Source organism: Triticum aestivum, chromosome 4B (genome assembly GCF_018294505.1).
Source record: "Triticum aestivum cultivar Chinese Spring chromosome 4B, IWGSC CS RefSeq v2.1, whole genome shotgun sequence".
NCBI classification, from domain to species: domain Eukaryota; kingdom Viridiplantae; phylum Streptophyta; class Magnoliopsida; order Poales; family Poaceae; genus Triticum; species Triticum aestivum.
The window spans coordinates 205180366-205191289 of NC_057804.1; the positions used below are offsets into that span (position 1 = coordinate 205180366).

Genomic DNA, 10924 nt, shown 5'->3' on the forward strand with positions numbered 1-10924 from the left:
TAATAGCTGGACAAATAAAATTACAGGGGAGCTGGAGACAAAGTTGTGAGAAGGCTTAGAAATCAATACAAAACTTATGCTCTTAGTACCAATGTCGATCCTTCTTCGAGGAAACATTTGATTCATAGCCAATTGTGTGATAAAATTGCACCAACGTGAAAGACGACTGCGTCTCCAACGCAACCAAGGTGAACTGACGAAGGATATCATCTTTGTGCGTAACAAGCAAAGAGCACTGATGGAAGACAACTTGTTTTTCATTGAAAATCGATCAGCTTCACCAGCCGATGCAACCATGAGCATCAATAGGTCATCATGGTGATGCATCATCCATTTGGCATCAAGTTTGGGTGAGGCACCTATGAAGTTCGACAAATCCTCACTGTGGTCTGTTTCTTCTCAGTAATCAAGCTCGAGGAAGGAAGAACCACGTGGCAGAGGACAGTGAGGCAGAACAACAACGGCCATCCAATTTCGTGGAGTTCCACTAAAATTGAGGAAGACATGCCCGGGTATGGAGACACACATCGCTGTTTCCAAAAATATAAAAAAGGGTTAATGAAAAGTACACCAACAAACAGAAGCATGATAATTATATCTTGATGGGAACTAAACCAGGATACCCGAGATAAAAAGCATTTCTTCATTTAACCAGTGATAGTACTACCGCCATATGGACAATGACCGCACAACCACCATGTACTTTTTGTCGAAACAACATGTATACCTCCACCGAGGCATAAATCAGGACAACTTTTCGAGTGGCATTTCCTCTATAATAGTACTAGTAGGTGATGTTGGACCAGCCGACGAACCCTAGCTACTATGCATGGGGAGCTGGGGAGTAGTCGCATAGAAGAAAACCTGCACGCAGCGACCTGGGGAGCTGGACCAGTACAAGAAGTTATACCTCAGGTGGGCGAGATGTCGTTTAGGCGGGCGGGCGGGATCTGCCTACACGATGGAAGCGAATAAGGGCGCGTAGGATCTTTGTCCGCGCCAGCGCCGACTCCGAGAGGACGGTGCGCATCGGCTCCCCCCGTCGCCAACGGCGACAATGTTAACGCTGCACCTCCTCACCTCCCGCAGCGGACGGGATTCGGCCGGATCTGTGACCACCGGTGAGGAGAGAGATAGACTGGACACTGTCATCTTGTTTTGATATGAAGAGGGTGAAAGAGCGAGACGCGAGAAACTCTATCAAACAAGAGGCTATAGTGGAGTAAAAAAATCTTTCTATAGCAGTGGTTTTAAATAGAATACGCGCGTTCCTGGAAAAAAGAAATGAAAACTGGCGGACAATTTTTTAAGGGTCTGTCTAGGACACATCTAGATGTGACATAGTTTGTCACATCTAAGTTGATGTCCATTCTGTTTGTGGTCTTTTTTTTGTCCTAGTTTTTTTGTTTCTTGTTGCTACATTATATACTTGTGGGAGCTTAGATGTGATATCCTTAAATAACATCTAGATGTGAATTAGACAAACTGATTTTTTAACGTACCAAAAAAGAAAATTCGATCAAAAACACGCCCCCGATTCCAGGTCGCAAGAGTCGTCACGCACACACACATAGACATAGACATGCATATCCGTGTTTACGTAAAATTCCATTTCCATCTCCATCTCCAATCATATTTGTCCAACTCGCACATTATTTACGTTGTTAATTATATACGCAGCAATATTAACCTACAACATCTCTTGTTTGCGCACGTCCGGACCGCTGCCACGGCCGGTCCTGACCAACCCGAACCCTCTTCATCACCCGCGCGTGCTTCCCACCCGAAACGGCCAGTGCCGCATTCATGCCCGGCCAGAGCGGACGCGACCTTTCACTGGTGCCGGCATTGAAGCGGCGCGCCGGCCGAGAGAGCGTCGCCCGCGCCGCTTCCGGGTGCACGCGGCTGCTCCGCGTTCAAAGGTCGCAATAGCCGGCTACAACATGCATGTAAAAAGTTTTTGGGAGTCCGTGCAATAGCTAGATGTCCTCCCCAACTTGTCAATCTCTTCCAGTAGTTCTAGTAGTACTCCATGGCGCGATCCATCGACAAGCAGGCGGGAAAGTTATCGTATACTCGATTTGCGGTGAGTGGCATGCCGAGCGACCGTGTGGGGTCGAGCCGTGGAGGAGGGTGAGACACGAACACGACAGACGTGATTTAAATGTTGGTTTTGCTCGATGGCGCGATCCAACGAAACAAAACGTTGGTTTCCCTCCGTTTCCATTTTTTCTCCGGAAGAACGGAAACTTTCCACTCCGTTTTCATTCCTATTCCAAGGTTGCCCCGTTACAACATTCCATCAAATACAAAGAAAAACTAACACGCATGCTGATGCATCTCAATGATTCACAGATCATAGCCAATATTTACTTCACAACTAAAGAAAACAGTTCTGAGAGCGTGTACGAAAGAAAAACTGCTGATGGGGTCACTACGACTTAAACCCTAAACCCTAAACATGATTTAATTCCCTGGCCAGGTAGAACCTGTCGAAGGAAAGACTGCTGGCACCCTCGGATCATACAATGCTTTTGTGTAGTTCCACTAAAATCGACCTGAGCATCCATGATGGCAAAGATATTGAAGAAGTGTGATTAGAATAATAGTACTGACACTAGTTCATGAGACATAAACTCATCACAAGTAGAAGTCGGTAGAAGTAGAGAAAGATCGACATGGAGATGGAGCTACGACAGTGGAGCAAGCCGGCTCCAAAAGGAAGATGGACTACCTGGGACGTCGGGCTGTAGCTAGAAGGGCGGTTGGGACGTGGCATCAGCCCAAACCGCAGTGACCCCGATTGGGACGCACCGACTGTGGGTTTTCTCCCTCGCCGATGTCGACCGCGTCTATGCAGAACATTGTTCCCTTCCCCCAGCTGCGGGATCAGGCCCGTCATTCTATGCTTGTGAAGAGAGCAACCTTAGCAAGCAGGCTTGCAGCTTAGGCTCCTGCTAGTGTATATATAGTGGTTTTTTTTTTCTCTCCATATCAATCATTTTATATTGCGTACGTGTCATTCAAGAGTGAAATGATGGTTGCTTCTTCCGACTAATTTACTGTGTGATTTGACTGCTCCTTAGTGGCCCCTACACGTACTCCCACTACATATATGCAACAGTCACACGTACACATGGACGCAAAAACGCGCGCGACGCCCTAATGCATGCATGTCCGAGCACACGACGGAACACACACGGTCACGCTAAGTGCTCAACCTACACGCGCATGCACACACATACTCAGTCAGGGTGAGCTAGTGACCGTATAAACACCGGAAAATATATATATTGAGCGCAATGAGCATATTATGAAGTCCACTGACCGTATTTTTACAAATATATAGTGACGGACAGTGTATTTATCTCGTTTGAAAATAATCCATATTAATCGGAGAGGAGACAGTATGGACTAACATTACTTGCGCGCGGTGGCTCGCAGGACAAGGAGAAACTTTTGACTAATGCAAGCTCTCCCTCGCTCAGGCGATGGACGTGCAACAGTTAATTCGGTGTCAGATTGCCAGAAGCATACACTATACTACTAGTGCTATTATTGTTCGACTTCCCGAATAGGCGAACAGCCAAGCGCAAAGTTTACTAATATAGTCTATAAAGGTACGTACTATCTCTACTCCTAATGGACGACTTGGTGAATAGTCTGCACGGTTTAATTTCGTTGGTTTTTTCGTCATCCTCCCACCTCCGGTTTTTTTCGTCATCCTCCCACCTCCGTTAACTCCCAGCCCTCCCAAAAAAACCGTGCCAAAAAAATCTGCCTCCCGATCCCATCCGGATCTCCAAGCTCCAGCGCGCCGCCACCTCCTGCCGACCGCCGCCCTCCCCGGCACAGCGCGCCGCCACCTCCTGCCGACCGCTGCCCTCCCCGGCACCGCGCGCCGCCACGAGCGCCGGCAGCGCCTCCTGTATGTCCACGACCCCCTTCCTACAGTCCTAGCCGCCCCTCTCTATCTCCTCACAGATCGCCGCTTAGGGTTCCGGCCTGCCGCTACCCCTTCCCGCGCTCCCTGCCACCTCCCCTACATCTCAACCGCCGGCCCACCACTCCTCCGTCGACCTCCCTCAATCTTTTGTCTAGGGTTCCCCGCCTTCGTCGGCGCCGGCGCCGGCGCCATCGCAGAAACCCAGGGCATGTCAGAACTCCAAGCAGGTGGGGTGGTGCTTGCATGGATTCGCCGCACGCCGCTGCCGCCGCGGATCCCCAGGGTCGCCGCCGCGGCCGCCTCCGCCGCTGATCCTGACGGATGAAGTAGACGCCGGCGAAAAGGGTAGGGCGTGGCCGACGAGGAGCAGCAGCCCGATTTGTGCATGATTGGCGGCAAATTTGCTGCAGCTGGCCCCTTATCCTCTCCTCCCCAATTGAACTCAGGCCTGATGCGATGAGTTAAATACAGAGTGATGGGGAGATTTTTGTGTGTGACTAGGTGATGCCCTTTGATGTGCTGCTTCTACGAATGCCTATATAGAGAGTGGAGGGTGTCTAATGTTGTTGCTGCTAATGCCTACACACAGAGAGATAGAGGTGTGGTGCTAGCTATGTGAGCGTGTGCCGACTCGTGCTACTGCTAATATTATTTTTAGGTGTCCTGCTATTGCTTCTCATTTTGTACGTATGTGTGTTATGCAGATTGTTGTGACGGAAAACATTGGGATCTAACATAAGTACCCGCGCAGGCATTGCATTGGTTGAATCTACTTCCAACTGAAAATGGTCACCGGCAAGCAGGTGGATTCACAACTTGGTGGATGGAATTTCAAGGCACACTGTTCAGGTATGGATACCATGATTTCTTCTGAAAATGCTCCGCAGTCAAGAAGATTGAGTTGTGTTCCATTTGTTAAAATTACTTAGAATCCGCCTTGTTTGTGATGATCACTGAAATCATTACTTATGTGTGTTTCTGTCAGGTTAACCCCAATGCATGGAGTGTCCAGTCCCCTAGAGTGTCAATCTGTGATTACCTTTCTAAAAGGGGCTTGATTTCTTTCCCTTGGCTAATGTGTGCTCTGATCTTTTTTTCTTCCAGATTTGGTGTAGGGCATGAACAGAGCCTTGATTGCTCGAATGGGCTGGGACCAGATTGTTGTTTTACTGGTCAGTTAATTCATCGCAAACTAGAGGTACAGGTGATCTGATGTCAGATTGTTCACACAACGATGTCCTTGCCACTTCTGTAGGTAAGATGCTATCATTCGTGGCTGATGTTCGATTGTTTAACACATGGTGTTTTCGCCTACTGTGTTGTATGATAGTTTCAGTTATTAATTGGAACAAATAACCAGGGGAGCTGTCTAGCTAATACTTGGTACTGAACTGTACTTTATCCTCCATCGTATTGAGGTTATCCATGTGCACTATGCAATGATTTTATTTTTTCTAAAGAAAACTTGAATTTGATGTTACGTTATCCCCAAAAGAACACAAAATGAATGGACGGATGGAATCGTTTCCTCACTCATGAAATGTGTCTGGCATCAGCAAACATCACAAAAAACAAAACCAGCTCATTTTATGCTAGCACATAACCTTAAGTACAGTTAAAGTATTGAAATGAAGACTACTGGACAATGCAGAGCAATTTATTTTCCTTTCATTTGTTGCATACTTTGCATCAACTTAAATTTCTCGTGACTGCCTAAGAGAAAACCATGCTTGTTTTTTTTAAATCGAGCAAGACACCGTCCTTGGTAAAAAAGATACATACCAATGTTTGTTTTCTCATGTTATGTTGCAATCTCGAGTCTCTCTACTGCTTTGCAGCGAGACTTATATTTTACGAATCTGGCTGTCTTTCTTGAAAATAATTGAGCTTTTGTTTTCCACAACAAAAAGACACTAGGAAATGCATTCGTAAGCTGCCATTTATATTAATTGCCATTCTTGCCCACTTCCTCTGATTGCAGCTCTTTGTGTGAATCATTTAGTTCATCAGCAGTCAGGCTTTTTAAATTTCAGGTATCCCACCCTGTTATCTATTTTCCAAATCAATTGATTCTTGGTATGTTACAATATAGACACCCGGAGAAGGTAGACATAGCATGTCATCTTCTTTCAACTAATGTTTTGTTAAAACACATTGATGTTATCCTTCATTTTTGCTACAGACCTTTCCTTATATTTATGCACTTCTTCAAATGGCGAACATAACATGTGAATCATCGGCTAATATTTTTACAAAGATTAGTCTCATGATACATAGTGAAGTAATATAGGTGTCATATACCACAATCATATCACCTCTCAGATTATCTGTAATATACCACAATCATATCACCTCTCAGATTATCTGTACGTTTATTATTTGGTTCCTCCTTTTTTGGTTCATTTTGCAATAGATATGGAATCTGAATTACTAATAGATAGTACTAAGAAATTAATTCAGTAGATGCTTCATTAGGCATGGCCTTCGTTAAATAAATAATTTCTTCAGGGAGGATTAAGTAAATTGATATGCAATGTACAATTATTTGATGAATTGATAATTTGGTGTAGCATGGAGATTGATCTCATTGGTACATATATTCTTTAGTTGGAATAAGGTGACCAAACTAAAGTAAGTGATTGATAATTTATGTGTTGTCTATAATCTCACATTGGCAGTTTTGAGCACTGTTCTCACCTTCTTTTCTTGATAAAAAAAATGAATTCTTCAACTTTGTTTTGTGGTTGCGTGGCGTAGATGAAGCCACTGTCCGCCCCCATATAGTTGCATAAACAAGAAAACGACAACCAGAGCTACGCCGGTACTAGGAACACCTTGGATTCGTTTCTCAAGTTGAGCCCTGTGCTCTGACAATATGTGGCTTCTATCTTGTTGTGCAGGTATCAAACTACTCCCAGGAGAGGTTCTATGCCATCTTGAGCAAATAATTGAGAAAAACCCACTAAGGATACAGGGAGATGAACGATGTGGATACGAAGAAGCACTGAGATCTGCTTTTCAGCATTAGATGGTTCGGGAGAATAGATGACACGCGAGGTCCAACGGCGAGTAAGCAATCCCGTTGATGGGATTCCCATGGAGGATGTTGCCTTGCTGGCGGTTGTTGTGCTCATGTGGTCCTCTCATGTTGCAGCAGCCAACTGCGATGATTCACTGATCTTGCTCGCCCATGGTAAGGAGCCTGTGGCACTCAGGTCTCAACTAATCACAAGGTAAATAAGGTTTTTGCAAGTTCGATTCAGTTGGGTGGAGAATTGATTACTTAACAGAAAACATTAGCATTTGTGAGTCGTGAGATGCAAAATAAATATTCGTATGTTATTTTGATTTTTTTAGGTATTGAAAATTTGCACTTTTTTGAATTCACTTAGAATTACTATCATCTAGCGGTAATACGTGACATGTATTATTTTGGTGCAAGTCATGCAGAAGCATTCCTTGACAGCTGCATGATCAAGAATATCAAACAGACAGCGTCACTGCACTTTTTTGGTGTAAATTCTTGACATATAGTTTTATGTGCTCCATGCAAGTTAAGAGACTCTCAAGAGGTACAATTTAGTATTGTAACATAGTATACAAACTCCTTTTAGGTTCTTTGAACTTTACAACAAAGGCATGGTATATTACGATGTAAGCAGAGCAGTACTTAAGTTGAAAATTTTAGAACTTGACGGCTAGCATTATATATGGTTAGCAATCCAATATACAATATCCCTTTTCGTATCACCAAAGCTCAAGAGAAAATATTTCGAATATTGTCCTAACATTCTTGCGAATCTGCACCTGAAAGTTATAATTTCTCTTGCAGCAAACAATACAGAGAAACAAGAGCCCAAACATTTTTGCGAACCAGAAATTATCTTTGTCTATTTCTGAATTTCTAATATTTATCTTTGAGTTCACGTGCAATGCAACATTTATTTATAAGTTCTGAACTTGAATTGTGTCCATACAGTTGCATACTTGCATATACTGTAGTGAACCACACACATGACTAGGAGAGGAGGGGAAGAAGAGGATGCATCCTGAAGAGGTCGAGAAGCTTGCGGAGGCGGGAAGATCAGGCACATGTATCATTGTACAGGGTACGTTCTTGGCATCTGGTTGTGCTTTTGCTCTATGGTAAATGAAAGGCCAAAGAATGGAGCATTGGCTTCATGTTCTCAAACTCAATAATTTAGACGCTCCTTTGGTCGCTCCCGCGGCCGGCCTGGGAGCGAACCCAGCCGCCGCCGCCTGCGCCACAGCCCCCGTCCATCCTCCCCTCGCCGCCGCCGGAGGGCGTCGCCGGGCAAAGCCCGGGCGGCGTCGGCGGCGGCGGGGCCCTTCCCTACTCTCGGTCGGGTTTGGGTGGCGCGAGCCGCTCGATTCAGCTGGGGTTCACGCTCTGGCGAGGGTGCTCGCGCTCGAGGCGTCGCGGCGAGGCAGCGCCAGCCGGCGCGGCGCGTGCGAAGTGGGTCGCGGTGGCCTGGTCGACACAGAGGTGTGGGTGCGCGATGCTGGCAAGTGGAGGTCTGAGGCGAGGCCCATGCGGCGGATCTGGCTGCCCTGGCGATGGCTTTGGGCGCCATTGTACAGGACCGACCCGGTGACCGCGAGCAGCGCGGCCGCGCGAGCTCGGTAGGGGTGTGGCGTGTGCAGCTGTCGGTGGCTGCACGCGGTGAGGATGTGGTGCTGCAGGGGCTGAGGCTGGACGCCGGGGCGGCGGCTCTGGAGCTTGGGCGTCGTTCCTGCTAGGCGACGCGGTGGTGTTGGCTGTGGACCGGAGCGCGGCGGGTTAAGGGGCTTGGCGCTCAGATCTGGAGTCAGCATGGGTGCTCAGGCTCTAGCCTGGGCGAAGGAGAGGCGACCGACGAGGCATCCCATCCTGCTGCGGCGATGGGGATGCAAGATTTGGCTGCCGGGGTGGCTGATGCATGGAGGTGCAGCGAGGGTAGGTCCGAAGGTGGGCTGACGGATTGGCTGTGGACCAGAGGATTTCGAGGGCTGGGTAAAAACCTATTTCTGGCCATGGCTGGAGCCTGTGACGGCGGCGTCCGTGGACGCCGTGACCTTCCTGAAGGCGTGACCTTCCTGAAGGCGTCGACGGGATACTCTCTTTTTCTCTGCGAGGGACAACTCCGGGGGAAACTCCAGACCCGAGGGTCGGTCGTTGGCGGCGTGTTGACGTTGTTCCCCTCTTGAGGGCATCGATTTTGGAGGTTAATCCAGTCAGAGGGACCGGTGGGTGTGTTGGGAGATTGGGTGGTGGAAGGCGTTGATGTGGCGTCGAGGCTTCTGTGGTAACGATGATGGGGCGAGTGAAGTCGGAGGCGTTGCGGTGGTTGCGGTAGTCGGCTCTTCTCCAACGTATCCGTGAGATTACCTCGGTTTGTTTGTTGCGGTGAAGTCGGAGCTGCGGCGGCGGGGCCCTGTGGCAACGATGACAGGCAGCAGGTGGTCCGTTCGGTGGTCTTCCACGGCGCCAGCCTGGCATAGTTCTTGTTTGGATCTCTCTTTCAGAGTCGGAGCTGCGCTGCCCTCGACGCGGGTGGCTGAGTTCTGGCACGGTCTGTATGTGCCGCTCAGCGGTTTGTGACGATTTTCGCCCCGGTTCTCCGTTAATTAACCGGGCAATTATCTTCTGCTTAATTAATGGATGAGGCAAATCTTTTGCCTCCGTTTCGAAAAGAAGGCCAAAGAATGAAAGAAAACTTTTGTCTAGCTCTTTGTCTTCTATCATGTGATTCTGCTGTTGAGGCGTGTTGAGGCGTGATTGTGTTCAGATGTTCTTGCATCCTTTGTACACCATTTTGTTGAATGATTCTGCACAAATGTGACGCCATATATGTTAAATATGTGCAGTTAAGGACTATCTTGGGGTAGTCTGAAATAATAATAATATCAGTTATGTTCTAGGATGTTTTCTAATAGCAATTGTTGTACGTACATTATCACTGAAAGATTTCAAGATAGTTCATATTTTCTTTTGATAGATAATATTTTGTAGTTAGATAATATTTCATTAATATTTTCAAACTTTTGTCTGTTTTGTAGATTGTAGAGATTTTAAAATTAATTATTTGATGGATTGGCTTTGATAGCCAAACTGAATGGCTCCGCAGACTAGCGGGTGCACTAAATTGGTGCACTGGATGCTAATTTCCAAGGCAACACCAATATGAGCATAAGGACCATCAAATGTATCACGTATGATTTGTTCAAGGAATACTAGACTATCCTCCCCGCAGAAAGGACTGTTAGAGGTTTCATGTTGCATTGCTTCTAGACGGCAAGTCGGACCAATTGTTGAGATTTATGTGAATAACCATTCTGGTAAGAAGTTCGCGCAGAGTGTTTCAGATGGTTGCATGGGCCATTCTTGTTTTTTTTGGAGTTTTCTTGACTCTATGCCTTGCAAACATAGTGGGGGTTCAACAAAGGCATGCATACTTACATTTTGGAGCAGTGAGCTAAGTCAGATCAGCTTGGATTTTCAGTCAGAAAGTTTTTCCCCTATATCTGCAACCACATAATACAATCATCTACTATTTTTTTTCAACCCTCATTTAAGCATATCGCATTCCCCTTCCCTTTTATTTATTTACTTTTAAGAGCTCTGCTTTAGCGTTCTATGTCATATTGGTATCATCTCTATATAACTTTTTTTTATGGAAACAGAAGTTGTGTGTGCAATGTTGAAGCTTGTTAAGATATTATTATTGCAGACTTACCTTATCACCTATTAAATCTGAAACTTTTTATTGAGGGCATTTATATTAGAGATGCTAAAAAAGGCCCATGCTTTTGTTGAAAATGCTGCTCAAAACGTCGTATCATCAATTCATCATCCCTGAAGTCCAGATTACACAGAAGCCCAAATTTACAGGCAACACTGTTACCATCTAATATCAAAGAACATCAGCTTGTGATATCCCATTTTCATATGATATTTTGCCTTATACACCTTATAGG

General features: G+C 46.2%; 1 long non-coding RNA gene across 26 annotated transcripts; it reads left to right on the forward strand.

The window, feature by feature from the left end:
* The first annotated feature begins 3746 nt into the window (after window positions 1–3746).
* On the forward strand, window positions 3747–10676 carry LOC123091811 (uncharacterized). Of its 26 annotated transcripts, XR_006443535.1 has the most exons (8): window positions 3758–4545; window positions 4651–4795; window positions 5051–5201; window positions 5928–5979; window positions 6847–7179; window positions 7389–7518; window positions 7926–8055; window positions 10007–10676. It is a non-coding gene; the product is annotated as an uncharacterized lncRNA (long non-coding RNA). The 26 variants fall into 26 exon arrangements; XR_006443550.1 differs by having other exon boundaries at window positions 3750–4447; window positions 4536–4604; window positions 4698–4795; window positions 4932–7179; XR_006443544.1 differs by having other exon boundaries at window positions 3751–4447; window positions 4536–4604; window positions 4698–4795; window positions 5051–7179.
* Window positions 10677–10924: the final 248 nt, after the last annotated feature.